We start from the raw sequence: 26,223 nt of genomic DNA, 5'->3' as shown, positions 1-26,223 counted from the left end.
TACTCCACCCCATTTCTGGGGGTGGCAGGAGTGTGTTTAATCAGGGAGTTGCTGGAAGGAATCCTCTGAGAGGCTCTGCCAAACAGCTCCAACCACTCTGAGGATATCAGAGTTTGAAAGGAAAAGGTGCCATGAGAACAAATCCATCCCTTCCATTAACTCAGGTTCCTCCAGCACAACTAAAGATCTGACACGTTAGACAAAGATGTTCCATTAGCCCAGAATAAAGTTCCTGAATATGTTTAGGAGAGGGGGAAGAAAAAGAAAAATAAACAAAATTCTTTTCTCTGCAGACAAATAGTTGTAGATTGCAACACTTGATGAAATGAAATAACCCATCCTAAACAAAACAACCAAATACTCAGTTTCACTTCAAAGGTGACTCTGAAGTCTTCAAATTACAAGCAGAAAACCTCCTGAGATCAAGCAAGTCCACAGAGTATTAGGAACTACTTTTAGCAATGTTGGCAAATTAATTTTTGCATAAATGCAACCAGAGAAAAAAGCAAATGTTGTAAACATGAAACAAAGTGTTAGACATTTACCAGCTTGTTTGGTTGGGGTTTTTTAAATGAATGAAGGGTGAAACTCTGCCTCATCATTGCTGGATGGAAGAACTTGTTTGAACAGAATTAAAATGCAGGAGAGTTAACATTACCAAGACCAAAACTCACTGAGAAATTTTGAATAGTTCAAAAGAAAGATGTGTTTATTTTATATTCTGTCATCTCAATACTTCCTCCTCTGCCTCCTGGAGGATCTGAGGACAAAGGCAGAGAATGAGAGGGGTGTGTAGCATTCACAGGCACAATTTAAGATCAGTCAGAGCTGTGACTGACTCCCTGCAGCTCACAAGAAGCTGCATTGCCTCCTCTGGGGATGTTCCAGCAGGCAGGAAATGGGACAGAGCAGCCAAGAGTGTTTATGGCCTTTTCCCTCACCATTCCAGGTCACTGTTCCAGGAACTGGCCAGACATGAACCGTTGGTCCTGCCCTGAAAGAATTCTCTTGAAAACACAAATTCTGAATAGAGCACTACAAGTTTCAAAATGTTTTGTGATAAGGCAGAAGAGTGGAAATAGAGACATGAAATACTCTGAGAGGATGTTTCACATTATGACACCATCCCAAAATTTTAAAAAACCTAAATATTGTTCATTCAGCATTGCAAACTCCTATAACTCACTTATGGGCATCTTGTATCTTCCTCTATTGATCTGACCTCAAGCTTCAGATATAAAAAGCTTGGGAAACAAATGGGGACAAATTTATCCCTGGTGCAATCCTATTATCTGCAGATGAATTTAGGCTATTTTATTAATCTCATTCCTACCTCTGCCTTTTTCCCCCCTAAATAAATTCAAAAATAATCAGTTTTACTGTTCCTTATTGCATCATGCAGTAGAAACATTTTAGATCCTATTTTCTTGATGGACATGAATGCAAAGGATTTTAAAATAGTGTGCAACTCTCTAAGTATTAATTCCATGTATGCATAGAGGAACAGGTATCAGTTTTATATTTTAAACTCTTATCCTACACCAGGCTTTGTGACAAGGCTTTTAAAGGCTTGTGGCAAATCAGAAGGAATATATTTTCGACTTTCATTTCAAGCATATCTGGAATTTTGCTTCTGTTTCCCCTCCGTCTGGAACACAGATGAACCTCAATCAATCTCAAGTTTTCCTTAAGACAAAAGACACCTCTGTCCATTTCTCCAGGTGACTCTTTCTAGGATCCTTTCTATATTTGCACCTCTTGCCATGGGCTCCTTTCCTAAATCTGATAAGGCTAATTAGAGGTGGTCTCCCATGGACTTTTACCAACAGTGTTTTGTATCTAAAGCACTTTTTATCTCATCAAACCCTTTCATCAAACGTGTTTATTGTTTAACACTTCAGGCAAAACTGTCTGAGGAACTTTCTAAAGCAAAGTGCAGGACTGGAGTAACACAAATGATCCCATTACCCACCTACTTCAGATCCACACAAGTCTTCACCAACGGCAGATATGTCCCAGATAAATGTGTAAATGCACACTAATATACACTCAGTCCTTGCCTCTATATACAATCATCATTTATAAACCATCTAGCACAAAATAAATGGTCTATACAGTCAGAGAACTCTTAGGCACTACAGAAGTGCAAATAAATAGCAGCCCACACAAGCTAATGTGAATAAATGCAAATTGTCATGAACACTCAGTGAAAAACAAAAACTTATATAACCTGCTCTGCTTAAAAATCTCTTTCAATTCTCATTTTTTATAATAACATATTTGTTGGCACCAAATATGCCACGTTGAGTTCCTTGCTTTGGCATAGTAAGCATCACGTGGACAATATGTAATGTTTGGCAGAATGCAGAAGTTTCCTCATCCTTTATGCCTACCCAACAGAAGACCTATTTTATATTATTTGGCATCACTAATTAAAGTTATAGTGCCCCAGACTCCAAAGAAGTTTAAATGATTAATATACTCTGATTACTTTTTCCATTTTTTTTACAACACCTTCCATTAGGAATTCTCCTAATAAAAAAAAAAAAAAAAACAAACAAACAAAAAAAAAAAACTGGTTTAGATTTAAATTAAAACTTTGCCCTAAAAGTTTTTTCACTTCAGCGATGCAATTGAAATGCTGAGGACTCTAAGGGTGTTCTTTCTCTTATGCAAGGCTGAGCCATCTTCAGCGTTTATTGCTAACTCTCTTAGAAAACTATTTATCTAGAAGAGATGAAGAATTTACTAAATCCAGACCAGACAATGCCTTAAAGGAGCACTTGCTAAAAACACTTGCTGAACAAAGAAGATTGAAATTTAATGGTTTGAAACATTTTATCTTCTTTTTTTGTGCTGTAATATTACTGTCTCCCATCAGAATCTAAACACTGAATAAAGAAAACAAGCTTTTCTCCTTTCTATTTTGACTCATTCCCCTCTATTTTGTTTCATTCCAGAACACTGACAATCAATTAATTCCAAATAAAAGACCAAAGAACTGGTTGCAGTATGCAGGTACCAGTAACTAGATTGATGAAAGGCCAGACCTATTGCTTCAAAGGAAACAAAAAATATTGAAACCAAAGGTGAACTGCACTTATTTGTCCTTAGCTACAGAAGGAAACCAGAAAAGGTCATAAACATGTGATGGTATTTGCCTACAGTACACTGGATTTTGAGCTCTGGCCTTAGAGAAGGCTTAAGACACATGGCTAAAAATATCAGGCCACAAGTTTCTTGCAGCACAGCCTTGGTGCTACACACTGACAAGATAAAATATTATTTGTGAGCAGTCTGAATTTGATTTATCATTATAACAATGTAGGTCAACATTATAATTGTCTCATCAGGTTATACAAATAGGCACTGGGATGCAGTATGGATGCAGACCTTGCGACAGAGCTTTGCAATAGAGCTCCTTTGGGCAAAGGACAGAAAGAAAATGCAGAAAAACATTTATCATACTGAAGTAAAACAAACATATTGTTATTATTTTTATAAAATAGTTGCTATTGGAACATATTAAAAATCTTGGAGATTGGTTTGAGTTTGCTGTAGGTAGAGCACATCACTTCATTGGAAATCTGGCAACTGAATAAAGTATTTTCCCATCCAATATTTACATTACTGCTACAATAAGCAAAAAATACTAACTAGGACAACCCTATTAAAAGTGATGTGTGAGCGATGACTGGTTCTTTACACACACCACAAGAAAAAAATTTACTCTGGACCAAACCAAAACCCAACACTTCAAACAATCTTCCTGACTGGTGTGAATAAACAGGGAGAGAGTGATGGACACCCAGGAGAACCAGCCCAGAAGTGGAGAGCAGAGCAGTGGAGCTGCAGTTTCCTCTCCACATTCCCCATAAACAGCCTTGCAGTTTTCTGTAAGAGCTGCCACCCTTTTATTCAGCACATCCTCCTGGGGAGCACCTAAAGGATTTGATGAAATTCTCCATCACACAAAGCAGGGTCTGTGCCTCCCAGTGAAGGATCACCCTGACAAATTATTGATTAATACCTGGCAGACACACTATAAATGAGGTACAATTTATCAGGACACAGTGACAGTCTTTGCTTTCTTGAAGCTCATCTTCTATTCACTCTTCTAACTTGCTTTTGGCTAAAGCAATTTCTTGAGTTCATCTTCAGCCAAGTGTCATCTGTTCTCTCCCATAATCGTTACCCTTCTCGCTAATTAGTAAGGTTTAGCTTCCTCCTGTTACACACTTAATTAACTTCTCCACCTTTGGAAAAGCAATTTCCCCTGAACGAATTACTATCATGACTGTTTCATACAATGAACTAGTTCTAAGTATAGTCTTCAAATGGAGCAACGCTGCTCAGACAGACACTGAGAGGTGCAGAGGACTTTCTGAAAGTGAATCGACTTCATAGGGATGGCAAAGATAACCATGATGAGGAAAAACTCAATCAGAAAACACTTATTCACTGTGCCTCCATCAGGAAGAAGAGACTGAGGAGAGAAAGAGATGAATAACAGCTATTGTGTGTGGCAAATGCTATTCTCTAACATTCATCCAGTGCCTTCCTCTTGTAATGGTTTTGGCTGCACAATAACAGCGAGTGTAAGTGAGCTCAGAGCTCCATTTGTCACCTGCTGCCTTCCAACAGGTACGTACCAATAACAACACTTCTGCTGAAAGGCTGTGCTTGATAGGCAAGACACAAAAAAAATGAGATGGCAACACAGCAATAGATAGAGATAAATCAAGTAGTCACAGCTTAAACGAATGGCAAATCACTGGTACAAAACAGAGTATCAGCCTCTGGTGCCCTCCCCCTCAAAGACACGCTGCCTACCAGGACATTCCTTCTTATGCCACCAAGAATTCAGTACACATATCAAGTTAGGTCTTCCTATCAGTCATTTCCTCTAAGTGTAAACCAGGAAAATCAAGTGTGTTCTACTGATGCAAATTTAAACAATGGTTTATGGAATCGCAGTGTCTGGCCCAGATTCTCTGTGATGTGTTCAAACTCCTACTTAAGTGAGAAAAAATAGACACACATTTCTATGAGTTTCCTTTGTAGGACTATGCCCAGTTTCCCTCTCTCATTGCTGGCACCAGAAGCAGAAAGTGACTGAAATCAGAGCATGTGCAGATCATAAATGCCATGACTTCAGTATCAGCTTGTCAGAAAGACACCCAGTGTCCCTTCTTGTCAGTTGTGCTGTAAGGAAAGCACTCATGAGAAATGACAGAGGTTTTTAAATGCTGGGTCTATTTGGAGGAATTCACATAGACAAATCTTTGCTTTCATGCCAGCCAGGACTGTGGGTTTGGTTTGTGTCACACTCACCCACCTCCTGCATGGGGCCAATTTAATGCTAACAGTTTAGAGTAAATGGAGAAACATGATTGACATGATATCCTAATAATAAGTATCTTCTCAACAGGAATTAGGAGCAAATAAGGCATGCAAGGCCTCCTCAGATGCACATATTAGATTATCATTATGTTTATTTTCCATTGTTAGCACTTGTCATTCAGATGAGTTGGAAAACAATTGCTTCACAGAATTGGGATGCTCATTGTGAGGAGACTATCAAAATGTTAAGTACCTGAAAGATTTTTTTTTTTTATTAGTAATCTGTTTCTTACTTCCTTTTCTTCAAATTTGACATTTCTGGCCTGTTATATTGCTCCAATATCCATTGTTCTCTGGCTACTTGTGAAAAACAGGGTGTGGAGCGAGTGATGCACCAGACATGAGGTATAAACGCAGGTGGTACTTGGACTCTACACAAACCACATACAGAGTGTAATTACAACAGAGGTTATGAAAACAGTGATTATTTCACTCTTCTCATAGTCTTGCTTCCTCTTTTTCAAACACTCTGCAAAAAAAAAAAAAAAAAAAAAGACTCATCTAAGTGCCTCCTCCCTGCTCTACGTCTGGGAAAATTGTTGCTATCTGTGATTTTGTCTATCCTCCTAATCTTCTCAAGAATCAAATAAGCTTTTCTTGGCTTTATATAACAAAAGGAAGAGCAATGCAGCATTTTTCAGATGATAAAGTATTAAGATTTTCAATAATTGAGGACTGAAAATCTTCCAACATCAAAAGCAGAACCTGTTATTTATCATGATTCACACAGGAGCTAAGACATCTAAATACCAAGGAGGTGAACAGTGCCTGGGGGGATCACACAAAACCCCTGGGGTTCATACATACAAAAATATTCCCATTTGGTTTAGGAATTGCCTAACTTCAGACAGGTTTAAGCTGTGAAGGTTCTGTGGGATGTATCATAGATACTCTTTATACCCTGGTCACTGTCAGAGGCAGAATACTGGGGCCATTCTCCTGCTCTTACTGGTGTAACACATCCAGACTTAGAGCCTTTATCCCATAAATTGTTGGAATTAAAAATTAGAAGCCTTTCCAGTGGCCATCCTCTGGTTCAGCAACAAATGGTGAATTTTATACTTGCTAAACAGTATAAATTTAAATGTAGACTAAACAGGCACAGAAGCTTTAATAAACTGTGGGAAGAGGTATCCTCTGTGCCATTTCCACCAGGAACTCTGGCAAATGGGGGCTGTAATTGCTGCTCCCTCTTCCACCTCCTAGCTGCAGATTAAGGCTGTGTTTGGGTGGAAATCACATTGTGTGGGGGTAACTGCACACCCAGAAAAGGAACAATGCATTTAAATTGCCCAGTGTCTCGACAACATTTGTCCCTTTTCCCTTAAAAGCTGCTGGCTGATAAATGCTCTGACATCTCCCATGACACAAAAAACCCAAGAGAGACAAGTCAAGACACACATTCAGCTTTTCAGCCTCCATGTAACTGTAAATGCCACAAATCAAGATACTCATCAGAAAATGAGTTTGGAGGTTTCAGAAAAGGAATCGCCGCAGTGAGCATCACAATAATAATTCCTGCATTCCTTCTCCTGTGACACAGGACTCTGACAGACTGGGGGGATCTAGCAGGGAAGAGGTTGAGTCCGGGAGATTAGGAGATAACAGGAACATTTTGCATGGCAGTAGAATGCAAGTTACTGCATTCAATTATATTCTATATACAAATAATTATATTCTAACAACTTTAAGGCAGTCAAAATGTACAGCTTTCAACAAATAATAATTTCAAACAAAACCTTTATCTCTACAGCCATTTCCTCCCATTTGTCCTTTGGTTCATCCTTAACATTACTGATTTTCTAAATCCTAGGCAGGTAGAAATCGCCTTGGTAAAAACCTAACCCTGGCAGAGCTTTTCTTCCTGCAATGCCAGAAATTATATTTGATAAGTAGCAACCCCCATATTTAATGAAAATAAGAAGCAGAAGCTCTGTTAAAGCAAATGTAAAACAAAATTAATAAACACAAATGCCTTATTATTTTGTTCTAGTTGCCTCTTCTCCAGATATCAGGAAAAAGTGAAAAAAAACCGTTGCCACTTATGAAGATCACGTTTCTTTAAAAAATTATGAGAACCCAAATAACCTTTTTTTTCCCCTTTTAATTAAAAAGATACATTAAAACACAAACCTAGAAATCTGAAGGTTTAATTAATCACATTGAGTTTAGCTAATGATCTTTTACAACTCACTTCGGGTCCCAGAGTGTCCCACAGCAAGCAAGAGGACTTTAATAAGATCCATATGGATCTCAAGACCACCACTGAAGTTGTTCCAGAATATTATCAGACACAGATGGGATTTCTAGAAGATGTTACAAAATCCTTTCCCTCTGCAAACATCCCTTAGAGCATTTCTCAGCTGCAAAGTCTGTTCAGTAGAATGTCAGCCAGAGCTCAAGTAGCAAATCACAGATTTGGGAATGTCCCCCTCCCCTTCCCAAATGAAAACATAAATTGTGCTGTGGCTCATGAGGTCATGGCACTTGTTACTGGCAAATATCCATATCCATAGAGGAGATTTTCGTATATTCCAAAGGTTTACTGGGATCTCTGTCTGAAAATTGGCCCTGCACTCTTTCTCCTGTTTCTTATCCCAGACCTCGATCCATTTCTCCCTCCAATCATTAAATATAAGCAGCTCAGGACCATCAATTTGATGGCAGCTGTATGGCACAGAAATAGATCCAATGGCAAGGAAACCTCTTCTCAGTGGCAGAGAACCACTTATCTGGTCAATATTTGGTAATTCTCTCTATATATCATAGAAAACCAAAGAGTTAATTTGTCAAGATGCTGGAAAATTCTCCATTTAACATAAAAGAAAACAGTTATTTATGAACAACTTGCTAAGAGCTCCTTCCTCACCACCGACCAGAAGAGAGACAGTCCTAAAAATTTAGATTCTCTTTTTGTGTACTAAATCACTCAGCTGTAAGAATTTTTACAAATCATCTCCCATAAAATGGTGAGAAAATTTTACCCAATCAGGCACAACATATAGAAACTGGGAAGATGGAAAAAAACCATATATAAAAAAATAATATCCCCAAAGAGATACCGACATGATTTGACTGAAAAATAGAGCAGCCTCTTCAAATTTATTACATTTGTCTTTGAGAACTGTTATTTGTAGGTCCCCTCCTCTTTGCTGCATGACTGAACATTCAAGAATGAGACCTTAAGACTCAAACATGACTTAACCTGATAAATTTCTAACTCAATTTACAGCAACGTCATGCATATGCTAAACCCCATCTAACATTAATATTTAATGAAGAAATAAACCTGCCACAAGAATAAATTTACAGCACATTTAGCGCACAGCATTTTAGAGGTGTCTGTCGAGGAGGTTTTGCTGTCGAGACAAGGTTTTAAACTGCCAATAGTTTAAAAGTAGTAATTTTTCATTGCATTTCATTCGTAAGCTCTGCTCCTTTTAAGAGACTCCAGGCTGTCAAGGTTAATTGAACCCTCAGGGCCCTCAGAATGACTGCATTTGTTGGGGCTCTGCTGGCTCCAGGCTCAGCTCCCTGATTCCTTTGCTCTAAATCTTGTCTCCAATGATCTTCTTCATAAATATAATTTCAACTTTAATCTCAACAATTATGATCTGCTGATCTAATTCTCTGGTTTTGCCCCGTGTCTATCTGGCCAGACTCAACTCCGTCTTTCGTGCATCTCATGATCAGCTTAAAACATCAAACTCAGATAATAAGGAGCAGAGGAATAGACAGCTGGAATTTTCCTCCTGTCTAGACAGCACGACCTCCACCTGCAAGTGACACACTCACTAAAACTCCACACACAAACTTTCTGCCAGCAAACATTTCTCAGAGTGTTCCTCACAACAGCCCCAGAGCTATTTCAGAGCTCTTGGCTCACCTGCCTCCTGTCCACCCATGACCAATGTCTGGTGACTTCTTTCTCCCAAGTCCTTGTTTTGGGGGCAAATCAGCAAAATCACTGTGTTTTTAGGTCAGCATTGAAAGCTGCTGCTTTCCCTTGCCAATCCCAGGGGAAGTTTTGTCCTCTTTGGAATCCTGTGGTCATAAAACTCATCGGTTTTACTAAAGCCAAGTGCTTTTGTTCAGAGGTTGGAAGAAGTATCAAGGCAAAAAGAAACAGGGAACAAACAGGCTTTGCTTGTACTTAGTCTCATCTAATTTTACGCTTCACTACAAACAAAATTAGCTACATTTCCCTGCTAAATTAGTCTAGCACCTCTAAACCAGCTTTAGTCTCCAAGCAAGTGCAGGTGCTTCAGTGTGTTTAGAGGACAGATTTTCCCTTAGGAAAACTGACTATAACAGAACTTTAGCTTTCCTTCTGAAACAGAGCTTTTTATTTAACTTACCAAGTTTTCTGTTGGAGTTCTACTGGAATGGACAAATGTCTATTTGGGCTTCCTTTGTCATTCAGAAAGGAAAAAATTTTCCAGGATTGTTCTATTTTGTAGAATAAATTCCAACACCTGATGAATTATGTCCAATAGCTTCTTTTCTCAGGGCTCAGATGTTCAGTCTCCTAAGGCAGGATGATGGTGACATCCTTTAAAAGGGCACATTTGCTTTCAAGTTAAAATTTTATATAAATAAATTCTGCTTTAAAAAGAGTCATAGCTAGAACGTTCTAGCTTGAGAGTTGAACTGAAAAGGGAAAAGAAAACCCTAGGCAGAATGATAGAGTCATTAGAGGTCTTTCTATGGACATAAGTGAGCTCAAGTGGGAGTCTAAAGTAGCAATCTCTATGACTTAGCCACTCACAATCATTTCCATGAAATCAAAATATTAAGAGCATCTTCTAAATTCAGAAATAGTCAAGTGCCTTATCAAAATGTATGAAAAATCAGTGAAACTAAGCCAAAGGAAAAACTTCCAAACTTTCCTTGCCTTTGCATATTTACCCTTTTCAGCAGTCTACAGGGGATTTTAATTTACGTGATTTTTGAAACTCAGGTAATGTTGTGATTGATGGGCTGGTGGAGTGATAAGGTCATAGATATGCCAGCTTGGTAACCAAGTTAGGGAGAAACCCCACACTGGAAATCTGTACAACTCATGGTAGGCAATGAGTGTTGCCAGGCTGTGCCATCACCTCTGTGGGTTCTGGTGGCTCAAGAACAGAAATGCAAATTAAACCCTTCCAGGCAAGCCAGCACATGGCCCTGGAGCATCTTTGTACTAGTTTCTACTTCAAATGGGAGATGTACAATCAGCAATTTGCTTTAACGTTTTAAATCATGACCTTCCTAATGCTGCAGCATCCTTGCAGAAGTGATTGAGTATTTGGATTGTAGAAGAATAATTCTCAGAATATAGGGTGTCTTGGGTCCACTTTCCCCTCAGGCAGTCCTTTTCTCACAAGGGATCAGATATATTTTGGAGATGTCACCCATACAAAACGGCCAAATTTCAGTATTTCGTCAGTTTTCTCAAATATTCATATTCTTTTTATCTTTTTCTTGCACTGAGAACCACTCCAGCTAGTGCTGACAGAAATGTATTTTGCTCTACTTCAACTTTTCCTGATGAAAGTACTCCTTTCCCTGAGGAAATAGTCACTGGAACGGAGCAGGATATTTATTCTAATGCAAGAAGGTATCAGCATATCTGTTTATAAAGCAGTTTCTTCCACTCTGCTTTGTGTCAGGACAGGAATGCTAAACTGCATCTCAATTACTAAACCTCAGTATGGAAGATTCATGCAGCCTCCTGAACCCAGAAAGGCTATCATAATTAACTCCTCAATAAAGCTGTAATTAATTATTGACAATTTAATGTCTCCACTTTTAACCTTAAATAACAGGCAGGAATTACTGGCTGTCATCTCTTCCTTAGCACTGCCAGCTGCAGCACAGGTGTTTTCAATCAGGTCACCCCAAATCCATCAGCCACTTACAGCATCCACTCACACTGCAGCAGCACCTTTCCCTGCAGAATAGCGATGGATTCTTCATTTGAATAATTTACGTCTGAGTTTTGTAATAGAAACTCATCATTTAGTGAAATGAGCTACTAAACGGACCTTAGAAGCACATCATCCCCAGCATTTCCCACAGAAACGTGGTTCTGTGCTGCTTATAAAAACCCAGAACTGTGATATCCAACATTAAACTGTAGCTGCTGGATTGGATGCTCATCTACACCCTTTGCTGAGCTTTTCCTCTACAGCCACTTTGTGTTTTGAGTCTATCTATTAATTTATAAGGTGTCTGCTGTTGTAGATAGCTGTTAAATAGTTAATAGGGACCTACTGCACTTTGTCCAGCAGCATAACTGCAGCCTGCCTAATAAAACCCTCCTGCAGTAAGTAATGATTCTCTCCTTTCACACTTCTCACACTGAATTCACAGTTGTATAGTTAAATATTTCACAGTGTACAGAAGAAAAAGGCTGTACAGCTTCTCCATGTAAATTACTTTTATACCACAAGGCTACAGAAAGTCTCCAAGCTGAATAGTCCTACCTGAGTATATATTTCAAGTATATATGTTCAAATATTTTAAAATAAAAATTAAAAATAACTTCTCAATGCCAAGGTATTGGCCAAGTTAAAATGATCTTTCCTGAGCACAGGTACTGTTGCTACAGGTGTGCCACCTAATGCCCAAGGAAAGCCTTGAATTGATCCAGCTTTATTTGCCCCTGGAAATTTCCTTCAAGACAAATCTTTTCACTGTGAAAAGTTGTTGCAGGAGTTGCTGGCGATGGGCAGTGGAGAAAAACTCAAAGTGAAAAGGTTTCTCCTACTGCCACAATGGCCTTAGGGATTGCTGAGAACAAACTTAATTACAGGAACAGTAATTTTGCAGGACAGCAGAGAAGAACCCAGGAGATCCAAAAGCCACAGGAGTAAAAGGTGCAAAGCTAAAGCAGGCTCACCTTCCTTCTTGGCTGTGTAATGTCCATTTCTGGCACCACAGAGCACATTGACCCACAGTGCCTGACACCAAAACTACCAAAATCTACTTCCAAAAGTTGTCTGAGAGAAGAAACACAGATTTATAATTGGGGTTCAATGAGTTTAAGGAGTTTTCATCAGTCAAAACCTACTCTTTTTTTTTTTTCCATAAACTACTTGCTTTATTGCTTTTACTCTCATAAAATTTGAACTGCTTTCGAAAGAACACAATTAGCACTTTGAGAGGAACAGGCAAAATTTTGTGCAAGTACAGACAATGACCATTGAGCTTTTAAGAATTTTCCATGACCCTTACATTACAGAAAGCTCATAAATCACCAAAAATTACATTTGCCTGAAAAGTCTTTGCACAGCTCATAATTAATGAAGGAAAAATTAACAGAAATTTCATTTCACAACTCAAAATCTCAAGTTTCAAGTTGCACATATATGTTAATGGCCCAAATGTCTTATTTCAGAAGTACTCGGTGGATATCAGGAGTGTACATCTAATTTTAAGTTCCAGTTCCTGTGTAGATCACTAGATGGCACATGCCCAACTTGGTGAACTGGTTTTATGCAGAAAAGATCTTTGCAAAGACTCTTCTGCAGCTAAGGAGTAGCAGGAAAGTTAAGACACTGCTTTGCAATCTGCTAATTATCTGTCTATTCAATTCCTTATTTAGCATAAATGGTTTCAAAACAGATATGAAAACAAGGATGTCCAAAACAAGGAAGAGCTCTTATTATTTAAATGCAGCTGGGGAAAAAAATTTATAGGATGTCTTGAAGAGCTGCAATTTGCTTATAATTTCTGAGCCAGCTTTCTTGTCCTGATTGTGTATGTGTGTTTGAAGTACATTAAGTGGTTGAAATACAGAATGATTCACAAACTAACATTCTGTTTTATCTTTATTTTGGGAAATACATTTGATCTGTTGAAGGCCTTGGTTAGATATAAGAGGTTATAGAGACTTTTTTTTTTATTATAGATACATTCTGTTTTTCAAATGGAAGGCAAAGTAGGCAAGTGAAGGCTTTCATTTAGTCAGAGCTGGGTCTGAAGTAGATAAAAGCATTTGGGGCTGAGTATAACCCCGTTATTACACATCATCTATGAGTAGCCCTGATGTTCTTGCTCACCAAACAAGCCTTTTAAAATATAAGATACATTTTATGATGAATGCCTAGTAACACACAAACTCCTTTGACATGAGTGCTCAGTTTCTCGTTTGCAGCTATTTTCCTCTAAGTGTTTCTGGGTGATTTCAGTGATTGCCTTTATCAGGTGGCACAGGGGGACAGGCACAGGCTGGCTTTGCTGTTCACAGGGACCATCCATGACCCTCAGCCCTCAGCCCAGTGCAGTCTTTCAGCATTGTTCCATCCACATCAGCCTTATCAAACACCAACAAGCCCATAGGTTTTCCACCAGACCTACACTTTGCTATTCAGCTCAGAGTTTTGATATTAACCTTCATCCAATGTGCACCAGGGCATGAAAGTTGCCCATGTGGTGAGCTGACAGCTGCACATGCCAAATCCCTCTCTTTCCATGCAATCCAACACCAGCAGAACTACAGGATGGGACTTCCACTTGCTCCATGCCCAGCTGGAACCAGCTGCAGTGCCAGCACAACAACCACACAATGGTCACTCTGGAAAAATCTGCTGTGAGGGCTGCTTGTGATCCCAGCACACTGCACGCTCTGGTCACAGGCAGAGCGCAAGCAGAAATACCCTTCCATGTGCATGGCACGGCCCTGCTGGAAAAATGTGATGGTATAAATCCTTGGAGAAGCTGTTATAGATTCCTCAGAGGGCATATGGCTGAGATTTCTTTACTGAAGTCACAAGTTTCCTTTTGCTTGCACATATTCCCTAACACTTCCTGAAGTTTGTCACCTTCGGGCTTCCAGTGAACTCTGATTAAAATGAATTTGGCATCTTGTGCCTTTGATTTAATTCCTTTTATTTGTTCATGGGCATCTAGAAGTAAAGAGTGTGACATTGAAAAAAAAAAAGTTATCTTCTTTTTTTTCTTTTTTTCTATTTCTTTTTTTTGTTATTTTTCCATCTACCCACTCACCCTCCCCCCAAAATCTAATGTGCAACATCAGACCAGCTTAGTGCTTTGAGAACTCCCCATACCCTCTGAAATTGAAGAGGCTGTACTCAATTTCTAAGAAGCTGAACCAGAATACAGCCTATATGAATACAAAATTAAAACAAACATAATTTTTAAAGTTATCGCAATGTAAAAGAGATTGTAGGGTGCATAGGAGAGAAGTGCCCTCCAATCCATCACACATTGTGTGGGCCAGACTATATCCAGGCTGAATTATTTATGGCCATAAAGGAGGCCTGTCCTTCTGCTTTGACCACTGGGGAACCAGTACAGTTGCACAGGTTGTCTGTGATTTTTAATCTGTAAAATTAGATTATTTCCTTCTATTTTAGGGATGAAACATAGAAGTCATCATGTAGAGCCCAAGGAAGAGTTTTTGCTTATCTCCTATTAAGTAAAAGGGGGAAGGCAGAGCTCAGGCACAGAATGGTGGCCAGACACACATTTTCTCCCAGCTGGTACCTTTGGGACCCCACGCCCTGCTGCAGGGGATGGCAGCTGCTGGTTTGGGTATCAGACACTACACAACACTCACAAACCTCAGTTATAAAGGTTTGCTGGCTCCTTCCACAGTCCCCCTGGCACCCCTTGGAATCCAGCCCAGTGCTACTGGAAAGGATCCTGGGTGTGAGCCACACATGCCTGCATACCTTCTTCTGACTTAAGAAAAAGTAAAATTTCTCAAGTGAGAGCAGGGGAGTGAAGTTCATAAAAAAAAAAATTCACGAGGGGAGGCAAAGTGATGCAGTCACACAGAAGTTTTTGTGCGTGGCAGACAGAGGAGAGAATGCAAACCTGGCTGATTGGGCTTAGCAAAGCCTCTCTTCTGAGGGAAACCCCCTTAGGGCGAGCAGCCACTGCAGTCTCTTGTATGATAAAAATCAGCTGGCAAGAGTAAACCCCTAAATGTGGTTGTGCATGCTCAGTAAGAGGCAAAAAGGCCTTTTGGACAGGCTGGGATTATTTTTCATCTGAGCCCCAGACAGATCACTGGGCAGACAAACAATGACAACTCCTCCTATTTCTGGCTGGGTCAGCTCCCGATCACCACCAGAACTGTGAGGCTGCACTCACCAGGAGATTTAGGGCAGCAAATTCTCTTAATCTTCAGTTTTCCATCTACTGCCAGCTAAATATTTACTGGGCTGGAGGGCTCCAGAGGGCAGCAATGTAATCTTGTTACTGTCTCTCCAAACTGTTTGTACACCCACCAACCCCCCCCTCATTATCACACAGCTGCCAGTCTGATAACGCCCCTGGCACAGGTCAAGGTTTTGATAGCAGTGGTACATTAAATATCAAACGTAAAAAGATATTAATTTTAAATGCAATTTCAGGCTGTTTTGAACTAATTCTTTGAACAAGCTTGTTTCACAGAGGAAATTAATGAAAAGTTAAAGGCCAAAACACAAAGCTACAGAAGAGACTTGTTATTTTCATTAATAAGTAAAATAAATACTCTGAAAAAGCCTTTCTTTATTTTTATTGCTCTCAATGCTTTTAAAAAGGCTTCTCACCTGGCACACAAAGCTCCAATAGCACTAAATGCCCAGAAAACATGCACTCATTTTGTGCTAAACCTGCAGGATGACATATTTACATTCATGTTAAGGGATGCAAACAAAGAAAAACTCAATTCCAGCAACATCAGATGCAAAGTTAAATGCCAAGAAAAATTATTCTAGGAGAAATAACACATTAAAGAAATAGAAAATTGGCATTTCAGTCTTGCAGATGATTCAGTCTGCATTAATTCCTTTCAAGATTCATATAATGGGTAAAACATCTGCATCCTCTGGACCCCTGCCTCCATTATTTTATGAGTCAGAAGAATGATCAGGGAAGGAACCAGGATCACAAAGACACAGAAGGAACTGTTCTCCAAAATGAGACTTCATTCACAGAAGTCAAAATGCTGTTCCACATTCCTGCTTATGTCATCCACAGCTGTGGAGTTCAATTTTAACCTGGAATATGGCACAATATAAAACCTATTGATGTTATTTTTTGGACTTCACTGAGGAAATCAAGGTAATTAGGAGAAAACCATAAAAAAGGTGTAGAGGAAATAGATGTCATGACCATTATGAAGAGAGGTGCACATCATTTTGTTTCTGTGACTGATCTATGAGTGAAATCCAATTTGCCTAGATTTCATTGTGCAAACCAGGTGAACAGAAAATAAATTTGTTCTGAAATAAATCAACCTTTTCATACTGGAGGAAAATCAAATTCAGAGCCGAAAATCAAGATTCAAAAAGCCTATACAGAAATAATGAAAAATGGGCAGACATAATCAAAATAAAGCTTGGACTCATTCTGTTGCCACAGCTGTAAGGACACCTTTTAAAGCTGGTCTTCTTCTGCAGATCACAAAAAGGAAGGTGCCAGCTTTCGCATGCTACCAGAGGCTTGTTTTTTCTTAAGTGTTTGTTGTGCCTTGCAAGCCTAATGAATTATGTTTATAAAGGTTAATTAGCTTTCTCCTATAATTCTACTCGAATGCAAAACTCTTGCATCTCAAACAAATAAGGGAATATACACCCAATTATTATTCCAAATGCAACTCAGTGGAATATTCCAAATATCTTCCTTCTTTTTCCTAGCAGACAGGCTGGAATGTTTTAACCCTCTCCTGCAAAACTGCTCCAATGGCATCCAGGCACAACCTAGGCAAGACAGAAATCCTGATTTCTGGAATGACCAGCTGGGCAAACAAATATAAATATAAATCCTCATGGCCAGCATATTCCCCATACATAATAAAAAACCAACAAATTAAGAGGTACAGAATTATTCCTTATTTAAACACAGTGACTCTGAACAGAAACTCCTCTTGCAGCCCGATGTAGACTGGTCACAGTGCAGGAGCAGCCAGAACAGAGGGGGAACCAAATTTTTGAAGGAAAGCTAAAACACAGCATTCTAACAAAGGTCAGAGTTCAAGTTAACACCATTAACTGAAAGCATTAGCCACTCAAAAATATTGAATTTCCACAGCCACTCCTGTTTTGAAGGATTACATTTTCTCTCTTAATAGAATAACCAGCAAAGTCCAACTTTTTGTTATTGTTACTTTCATAGAGAAAATTTTCTTTTTTCATGACTGGGTAAATTTTCTATATTTTTCTGCCAGTGATGTGCAGAAGTGCAGGAAGAATAGAGCAAAAATTCCTTGGTGCAGTGGACAAATGGCATGGTTGAGGTTTATTGCTGCTCCTGTTCCTTAATATTGCCTAAAGTTCTACTCATATTTCCAGATCCATGCAACCTAAAAACAATCAAACAAGTCAGGCTAAATAATCTAGACTGCTCTCAGATACCAAAAGAGTTTTTACCTCACAACACATAAATTACAAGGAAGCATAATCAGTTATTTGGCATAAAATGAAAATAATCTGTTCCATTACTGTAGAAGTATCTTAATCAAGACTCTAAAATTAATGCAATGATTCAGAAAACACATTACTGTTCAAACAAAAATATTAGGCATCTGTGTTTCCTAAATATGCTTTGCTAATTTATCAGCAGCAGCTCCTTCCCCAGAGGCTCACAGTACACACATTCCCACGTTTTGGTCTCTGGTTTGAAAACACCCTCAATTTTCACAGGGCTGGAATTTTTCTCCTCCACTCTTAACTTGACATAATAAGACCCAAAGTGATGCACACAGTTTTCAAACAGCTGAGGAGTTGGTGAGAAGTGCATGTTCTTACACACAGAGCCCGTGTCCTGGATTTTCCGGTGTCTTATAACACCCCAATTTAAAGAAATGTTAATACAAGCTTTATTGGGATATGCATAATTCATAGATCATTTATTTGGATGCTGCTTGAAATTTCTGCAGGTACAAGCCTTTCATACTCTGTGTTTTAATGGATGTGATCAAAACATGAACACTACTAAACTTTCATTAGGAAAAATAAATAAATAAATTCCGAGGTGATCAGGGGCTCAGTCAAAGAGTTCTGCTCTATGGGGCCTCTCAGGGCCAAAATCCACTTAAAAAAAAAAAAAAAAAAAAAAAAAAAGGTAAGAAATTAATTTTAGTCTATTATTTTTTGGCCTCATGACATGAATAAAGGTATATCAGTATTGCAGTTACATGAAACAATATAAGCATCCTGCTGCAAGGCTCTAGAACTCAAATGCTAAGTAAATATTAAGCTAATTTTAATATTTGCGAGGTTTCCTCACAAATATTCTCTTTTTTTTTTTTTTGTGCTTCTACTTACAGCAGGGTGTAACCAAAACCTACAGTATATAAATTTATATCTTTAGTCTTCATCATGGGAATGTATACAAACTTGCAGGTTATAAGATCAGTTCATCTGAAACCAAAAGATCTCAGCTTTCTTCCCATCTCTTCTGGCCTTTTAACAGCTTGGAAGAATGCTTATTGGGATTTGCATTTTATTTCAACATGATGATATATTTGTTTTTATAATTCTCTATTGACAAGGCATTCTGCTACAGTACCCTGATCATGTAGTATCCTACAACAGAATGTGTAAATGGATTCACTGGACTTACAACCAATAGCAATTTAGGCATGGATTGGAGTTTTAATTGCTTTCTTTGAATAATTTTCATCATATCGACAATTTGAGCTGTCTTAGTCTACTTATACTGTTCTGTGATATAATTTTGTCCCTTATTGACACAAATACCCTACAGCCAATTTAGGCAGCCATTAGGTTTTGCATTTAAGCCTTACTCAGATTTAATGATCTAAAAATACACAAAATCTTGAATCAGTAACTAAACAATAAACTCAGCAGGGAAAATATCTCGGTATGGTGAGATCCCATGCAATTGTTGTGATTTTTAAAGCCATCCAGGTGTAGCAGCATGGACTTCCATGATGGATAAACAGGGAAATTAAACCCTACTGGATTCAAACTCTGAGGCCTGCAACCTTGCAGGACAGGACATGGATTGGAGTTCTCTGACTCACCATGAAAGCACAAGAACAGAGGTTGTGAGACATGCACCACAAGTTCTCACTCCTCCTTGGTCACCACGGATGGACACAGGATCCTGGGGACTAAACAAATCTTTGTGTTTGCTAGCACAGTTTATCTTTTATTACTGTTCTCAGAGGAAGTTTCCTTTAATGAATAACATTCATTAGTTATAGAAAATCTGAGAAAAAAACCAGCACAATGAATTCAAGGGACATCCTGCTGCTATCACAGAATCAACTCCTTTGGGATGACTGGGGGTGAGATTTTGTCTCTGTGAAACTCTCAGTCCCTGCTGACTGTAGAAAGAGGCAAATTCCCCAATTCAGTCTTTGCAAACACTTTCATGTTTCACTCTCTGGATGATATGAGGGGAGATTTTTCCTGCTGATGCTTGAGCTATCCAAAAGTGTCTCTGAGGCACAAGTTACAGCTGCTGGAAATCCAGACTTTACTGGGGCCCTGACTTTCTTAGTCTGCTTAGGAAAGCACACAAAGCAAACTTGGTGGGAAGTGAATGGACAACACAGAGAACATCCTGAATTGGGAGGGACCCACTGGGATCCTCAAAGTCCAGCTCCTGGCCCTGCACAGGACAACCCAAGAATCCCACCACGTGTCTGAGAGCATTGTGCAAACACTTCTGGAGCTCTGGCAGGAGAGAGACATAGAGGAGATACTCAGAAGAAAACTTTGTCAGAAAGGTCATTATAACCTTCCTCTGGATTAGAAAGGAGAAAGAATAATTCTGAAGTTGAGTATTTATTAACCTCTAATAACAAGGCAGCTAATCTTTTCAGATTAGCAGAACCTGTTTATAAACCTCCTCAAAACTAGGGAGCTTTGAGCTCCAGGCTTTGTTTGGGATATTACTCTGTGTACGATGAATTAATAATTCAACTTCCTAAACAAAGCATCCACAGCATTCATCTCTGCTCAACAAACAAAGCACTGGCTCACCAAGCCAGGGCATCCTGCAGTGCAAATCACCAGGGAAAAATAAGCAAGCACGAGATGTCCCTCTGCTCCCGGGAGGGAGGTGGCTGGAGCTGTGCTGTCAAAGAGAGGAGACACAACTGGGTTTTTGATTTTGTTTTTATGTTAAAGCACCACAGCAAGGCTGGAAGGACTTGTCAAGATAATCCAGCTCAGTGAGGCAGCACCATCGCCACCCAAAGCCTCTGCCAAGTTCCTGACTTGCTCACAAAGACTGTGGCTGACAAAACCAGAAAACACACCAGTGAACAAAGCAGAGCTCTTCTGTCACTGTGCTCTCAGCTCTGCAGCCTCTGGACAGAGCTTTGGGACATCCCCCCACTGCTTTAAAACCTCACCACCCACCTGGGTGCTGTTTTACCCATCCAGGTTATGGCAGTTTTCAGCACAGTTTGGTTTCTCCAGTTCAGTTCTTGCATCAACCGGACACTCCAAAGGCCACCAGTGCTGAGCCCTCAGCTGTTGCTCCCACCATAACCTGCAGCCCAATGTCCCCATTGCTTTTATTTCCTATGAGCTCTGCTAAGTCACTGCAGTTTGAGACACTCTCCTGGTGTATTCCTAGCGGGCACAAACAGATACTCTGTAGGAATCCCAGCACTTTATTCCACGGGCTCACTTACACCAGATTTGTGTACAATTGCTCTCAGAGGATAACAAACCCACATTCCTTGACACCTTGTCTTTACGCACTGCCTGAGAACACCTATGGGTAACATATGGTTAACCAAATCTGCTTCTGCTTTATTTTTGGGGGATATTGATCAAGAGAAGCTGTCCTTTGCTCTCCATGGGTGGTGGCTGGACACAAAATGAAATGTCAGGAGTTTGTAGCTAGTAGCACACAGCACCTGAATATAATGAGATTGGAAAAGGAGATTGACACAGGAAGACAAATGTGTTGTGGTGGTCTAATTAATAAAGTACTTTTTCTGTATGTGTGTGAGAAAGAAGGGGAAGGAGCAAGCAGGAAGGAGTAGGCAGTGCTTCTACAAATAATGTGTGTTCAAGTATCGTTAAATTTTACAAAAGGTGTTTTCCCAGAAAAATAATGAGTAGGCTGATGGGAATCAGTTTTCTAGCCTCAAATATTAATGAAACAGCTTAGCCTCTACTTTATTAAGTGTTTTATCAAAATATAAACGTTTACAGAAATCACATCACTATATTTTTATATATTTGTAAATAAAATTTAACCAAATCTACGCCTCTATACTTCATAAACATAGGCAAAAAAAAATATATATATATATAAATCTTCTTAGAGAACTAATTTACAATTTTTTATCTTTAATTACATTTACGGAGCACTTGGGATATTTTAAAATACTCAGATTTTATTTTTTTTAAAGACATCCCTGGCTAGTGGCTGGGATTATTAAATGAACAACTGTGAGCATTACAATTCACGCAGAACAAAGTACAGCTCTCTACGGCTTCATTTATGCTCTTAACACACAAAGTAATGGAAGCTTTATAATCTAAATAGATCTTTGGGTTTTTATGGGTTCAGTTTTTAATGCGTTACTATTTAAGGGAAAATAACATTTTTTCCCTGAAATAAAACTGTATTTTGACTTCTGAGGCAATGTGGTGATCAGTAAGGAGTTAAGGAACAGCTCTTACCAAAATTAGGTTTTACCTATTGAAAGAAAGTTGTTTAAATTCTGGTAGATAACACTACCCATGTGAGAATCGCTGGTTTTGTGCCATTTGGGCACCAAATTCCAGCTATAATCTAACAATCTACAGTGCCAGAAACTGGATTTGAAAGTTGGCTTCCATCACCCTGCTGAAAATGTTTCATAATCTCCCATTCCTCTCCTCATTAGATCACACTGACAAAAAGGACACAAGAATGAAAGCCTTTAAGACAGAAAAATACATAGGAAAATTATCATTTTAATTATCCTCTTTTTCCTCAACTCTTTCCATTTTTCTGACTCTATTAACGAGTTTTTACCACTGTCAGCATAACATTAATGCACAAATATTAATCCCTTCCACAAGTTCACTTCCTAGTCATTCACAGAAATATATAACAGCATTCCTATATTGGATGCACACTGTGTGCAAACTGGGACTAAGCCTATTTAAGTTGAAAGCACAGACATAAAAAACCCAAACCCAACAATGGGGGTGCTCCAAATAACTTTTTTTTTCTCCCCCTCCTCAAAATGCATCAAAATTCAACTTTAACTTCTCTTATAACAAGCTCTGCCACATCCCCTGCGCCCCTGACACTCCTGGCCATGAAGGAATCTTCTCATTTTTGCAGCCAGGTGACAGAGGCTCTGCAGCATTATCTAACCCAGATAAACAAACACCTGCCACGAGTTAGCTCCTATCTGATAACAAACTCACAGTGATAAGGCTACAATCAATTCTCATCAAATCTTGGTCTGAGGTGGTTTTCAGAACCTGACACACCATCACAGAGCGCAGTCACGCTGACTTTGCAAAGCTGCTTTAAACTCCTGTCCATTCAATTCTGATGTTATTAAATACTCTTTTTTTTTTTGTTATCTTCTATTCAGATTTAATTTTTTTTTTTTTTCCCCTCAGGCAGGTACAGGTTTCTGTATACCCCAGAAATATTCTCTGCAATAACTTTTATAGAGAAAAAGAATAAACCCATGATTTTTTTCAGATCATAGAATACCCTGAGTTGGGTACTAGTGTGCATCCAATATAGCAATGCTACCATTTACTGTGTAGGACACGAAACACTAGACAGGCATCTCCAAGGAGAAATGCAAGTTTGAAAGATGATTTAACTGCAGTCAGATAATTTGGAATTATTTAGGGGAGTTAGAGGAGAGGAGACAGCTGTTCACAGTGGAACCTAGGATGAAATACTTGTTTCATTACAACACTCCCAATACTTAGGAAAAACACCCCAGCCATCAACAAAGGTCCAGCAATAGAAATAAGATTTGCATGTAATTTATACCTAAATTGAAAAGTGCAATATGTTTTGAAATTCCCAGATGTACATAATTTCTTATTCATTAAAGGATAACAAAACTTATACTATGCAATTTAGAACTAATTTATGCTTCAGCAGCCGAGGTTTGATTAAGACATACCACTGAAACTAAAGCAGTGGAACAGGACCAGCTTCTGGTTCAGATATAATGCAACTGCAATTTGCAGCACAATTTCATCTCAGAGAGGGAGAGGCCTTTCTTAGAAGAAGATGCTGCAATTATTAATTGGGGGGGCAACTCTGTATTCCTTGGAGGTAGGGCAATAAACTCGGGACTTAAAGAGAAACATTTCTGCCCTGGTTGCCTATTCAGAGTCTGCTATGAGGAGGTGAGTTCTGAAGAACAAGTGGTTTCATTTGGCAACACAAAATGTTTTCTGACAAGAGACCACCTCGGTACATCAGCATGAAAGCTGAACTATTTTACTCAGATGACAAACTGTTGAAAGCTTTAAAAACAAACAGAGCTTTTACAAAGAGAACACTAGTGGCACTTAATTTTAAATCTATGGTAGCATAGTGAGAAAGAACTCACTTTCTGAGTTTAAAACTGAGTCTAAATCCACAGTTATTAAGAAAGAATCATATGTGCAATCATACCTGTAACACTTTCAGAATATCATGCAGGTTCCTTTTATCACCCAGCAGTTCTTAGTGGTGTAAAACAGACACAAACATCCAGCTCAGGCTTCCTCTTCCTCTACCACCCTGAAACACGCAGACAGAAACTGCTTAAACAATTCTCACCTGCAACACCTAAACTGGCAAAAGAGCTTTTATTCTTAAAAGGAAACACATGTTCCATCACCTGACCTGAGGGAAATTGCCAACAGAATGGGAGCATACACGACTGATGATTTAAGGTTATGTTACAAAGGCTGATAAAAACACAGTGTGGAAGAGGAATTGTGCATATTATTTAGGACAAAAGTAAGAAAAAATTAGGACCCCTAGAGTAGGCAGGAATTAATCCTATTAATCCCATTAATCACAGGCACCCTGCTCCTATGGAGGTCAATGTTAGTGCTGTATCAACTTCTGTAGCAATACTTGGGACTGAATTATGTTTAAAATTTCACAGTTCAGGACCTTCCTGAAAAAAATTTCCCTACATTATTTGAATTAAATAATGGTTCTAAGTCATTCACTTGGTTATTCCTTATGTATTATACTGATGAATAAACAGGAATCTAATAGTTTACTTATTCAGAAGACAATGGTACCTAATAAAACCTAGATAGCTTTCACATTCTCACTCCAGCCCTAGTAGATAGAACCTCAAGAAATGCTAAAGAAGCACATATTGTTTTACAATTTTAGTGTAATACAATAATTTCTGAAATTAAACTGAATAACAAACTGGGATATCTCAGAATGAAAGAAATGGGATAATTAAAAGTTCCCATTTGTGTAATTGCTCCCTCCAGTTTGGGAGCAATTTTCTGTGTGTTCTCAGATACAGGGACCAGATTTGCAATAAATCTCAAATCAAGACAGAATTATAAATTTCATGATCCAGAATCTCTTCAGTCATGGAAAAATATTAATCCTGAGAAAGTAGAATGTTGTGTTTTGGTTGACTAGAGTAAATAAAAGATCTGGACCAGAATACTCACCTTGTTCCTTGACAGCAGGGAAAAATAATCTACCAAGAGTAATGAAGTCTATTCTCTATGGAAAACGTGTCCTTTTCCCATTTGAATTAATGGAACATATATGGTCACATAAAAGTAAAAACTGTAGTCCCAGGCAGTATATTGGAAAGAAAATATAATTTTAACTGTGGCTTCAAGAATAATCTGCATCCAAAATGAACAACAATACCTTAGGCCCTTATTAGGTTCTAAGAAATGAAAATCTCTGCATATGTGAATGTGAATTAAAATTAGAATTGCTTTGTGGAGAGGAATCTTGGCTTTCTGACTTTGCTGCTTTGCAGGTCTCCTCGTCTGAATGTTTCAGCAGTCTTTAGGAGAGGACAGAGTCAGCAGGTCTCCAGCCTCATCCAAAATACATTCTGGCAGGCTAAAATCAATAAGATTTGTCTGCCAGCTTCTTTACCCTCATTCCCATTTGCTGCTGACTCTCCCCGAAGCCTACTGCACCTGGTACTGTCTGAAAAATTTGTTCTCCTCCAGTTTACAAATCACTTAAACCACTCCAGTGAAAGGAAGGGAAGAAGTTCTCCTTCCTGGCCATCCTAGAACCAAGACCTTGTGTTCAAGGAGCACCTTGGCAGAGACACTTGGAGTGGTTTTGCAGCTACATCTGCTCCATCTGTTCTTGCTCTGCTGACAGGACCCTCAGCCAAGGCTGCAGCTCTCTGGCCAACTTGCCAGTGGAGCTCTGATGAGTCTGATCAGCTTTGGAAGAAGTAAACCCTGGAAGTTTTACATTGCAATGTTGCTATAATCATGTCTCAAATCTCCTCAAGAAAATGTACACTTATATACATATGTACAGCTAGACACAGGTGTGCCTTGGTACATTTTTAACCCCATAGATGATTTATGAGCCTAAAAGTGGCCTGACACTAAGTTTATTGATGCAAGACATCATTAGAGATCATAATACCTTATTTCCCCCAAAAGAACCCCAAAGAAATAATTCCAGGCAGCACAAATTTGCTTAGGACTTTGTACTAATTTGAATCATTTGCTACTAACAATATCTGAGTGGTGTTTTACAGGCACCAGCCAAATGAAGTTAGAGGATTGTTTCCCGACTCTTTTCCATGCATACATTAAATTCTTCATTGCTTTTAAGGGATTTATCTATTTATTCTCCACTGCTCCTTTAGGCTAAAGGGAAGAACTGAATGAGCAACCCTTGTTCTCC

At 38.9% G+C, this 26,223-nt stretch overlaps 1 long non-coding RNA gene across 1 annotated transcript; it reads right to left on the bottom strand.

Annotated features, from left to right (window-relative positions):
- Positions 1 to 11,683: 11,683 nt before the first annotated feature.
- LOC125333478 lies at positions 11,684 to 20,051 on the bottom strand. The gene is made up of 3 exons (XR_007206874.1): positions 19,929 to 20,051; positions 17,117 to 17,123; positions 11,684 to 11,694 (listed from the first exon to the last, which is right to left on the bottom strand). It is a non-coding gene; the product is annotated as an uncharacterized LOC125333478 (long non-coding RNA).
- Between the last annotated feature and the right edge of the window lie 6,172 nt (positions 20,052 to 26,223).

Source organism: Corvus hawaiiensis, chromosome 14, assembly GCF_020740725.1.
Source record: "Corvus hawaiiensis isolate bCorHaw1 chromosome 14, bCorHaw1.pri.cur, whole genome shotgun sequence".
Classification (NCBI taxonomy): domain Eukaryota; kingdom Metazoa; phylum Chordata; class Aves; order Passeriformes; family Corvidae; genus Corvus; species Corvus hawaiiensis.
This window is presented reverse-complemented; position numbering and strand designations above follow the sequence as displayed.